General features: G+C 54.5%; 1 long non-coding RNA gene across 1 annotated transcript; it reads right to left on the minus strand.

The window, feature by feature from the left end:
• Positions 1-545: 545 nt before the first annotated feature.
• Positions 546-1,082, minus strand: LOC104860135. The gene is made up of 2 exons (XR_779598.3): positions 824-1,082; positions 546-610 (listed from the first exon to the last, which is right to left on the minus strand). It is a non-coding gene; the product is annotated as an uncharacterized LOC104860135 (long non-coding RNA).
• Between the last annotated feature and the right edge of the window lie 442 nt (positions 1,083-1,524).

The raw sequence follows: 1,524 nt of genomic DNA on the forward strand, positions 1-1,524 counted from the left end.
TGGGACCTACAGAATGTTGCTGTATTTACAGTCCTTGCCAGCTATAAAGGACCCATCTCCAAAGCAACTGTACGAGCATCCTTGGCAGGACAGGAGCTGAGGGAAAACCCAGAGAGGGAGAGCGACTCAAATGGGCCACACAGCAGAGCAGAGGAGACCTGGGCTGAAGCCATGACGCAGAAAGAAGGGCTGCCCTCCGCCTCTGTGTTCCTTCTGTTCTGCTGTCCTGGGGCACAGATCCAAGGCCGGACACATTGGTCAAGTACTGCACCTCCAAGCTGACCCAAGCCCCCGCCGCCCAAACTTCTCTCCTTGGTCTCACTCCATCCAGCCCAAGCCCACAGATCAAAGAGTGAGCTGGCAGAATGGGGGCAAAGGTCCAACACTTGAACAATCCACCAGGAGACTAAGACGCAAAGATGATGCCAAGCGAGGCCCAATATGCAAACCAGGCTTGAGGCCCCACCGAGCTTGTGGCCCCAAAGCCCTGTCCCCACTCACCAGGGTCTCCTCTGTGTACTTGATGGACTGGGTGTGGTGCCGCATGAAGCCCACAGTGAGGGAGAGGTAGATGACAGCAAAGACAGCATGCAGCCAGAGCAGGTCATTGCTGTGGGGACAGCGCGGGCAGGACCAATGGCTCCGTTATCCCAGATGCCTCCAAAGACCCAGTGAATATCAGGGAGAGGCCGGGACCTGCTGGCCTCCCTGTTCCCTAAGAGCCTTGCAACACCCACAGACACCGGCCTGTCCACCCTCGTCTGTGCATCTGCCTCCTCATGGACTTGCCCATCTGAAGCCCACTCCCGGGGCCCACACTCACTGGGTCTCCAGGTTTGCTATGGTTGTCCTTCCAAAACTGTAGGGGTCTTTGTCTGTGGAGAAGCACACAGGGCCATGATGGGGACAGAGCACACCTGCCTCTGCTGAGGGAGCCCTGGGGAGGTGCAGCACTGTGCCCGCAGTCTTTTCAGAGGTGCACCAGTCAGGGCCTCTACTGGGCTCCAAGGTGCTCCCTGACAACTTCTCAACCTGCCACGCTGAGGCAGAGTTCACACTCTTCTCCCTTGGAGACTTTTCTCTCTTTTAGATGCTTTGAGAGAACTAGAAATATCCTAAGCTGTTACCAAGACCAAGCTATGGAATCAGTAGGCATACAAATGTTTCCATGGTGGCATTTGGAAGCTGGGGAGATACACTTCCACACTGATATTGACTGAGCGTCACAGACATCTTCCCAGTCCAGAAACTGTGGCCTCCTGAATTGGGTGAAGGTAGGAAAGTGTAAAACACTTTCTGAAGCCCCTTTATCCTATCAACCTCTACGTTTAAAAATCCTATTTAGACAGAAGCAGAAATTGGTATTAGGGGCCCCAGTTCTAGGCCTGGGTTTGGGGCTGATTCTCCTCCAGACCTTTACTCAGACAGGATCCTTCTCAGTCATCCCAAAACCACCTCCCATCCGGAATGGGGCTTGACTGCGGGGTTATGCTTTACCACAGTGAGTGCCTGTCTCAGCTCCCT

Source organism: Fukomys damarensis, unplaced genomic scaffold (genome assembly GCF_012274545.1).
Source record: "Fukomys damarensis isolate Sample0158 unplaced genomic scaffold, DMR_v1.0_HiC HiC_scaffold_55403, whole genome shotgun sequence".
Classification (NCBI taxonomy): domain Eukaryota; kingdom Metazoa; phylum Chordata; class Mammalia; order Rodentia; family Bathyergidae; genus Fukomys; species Fukomys damarensis.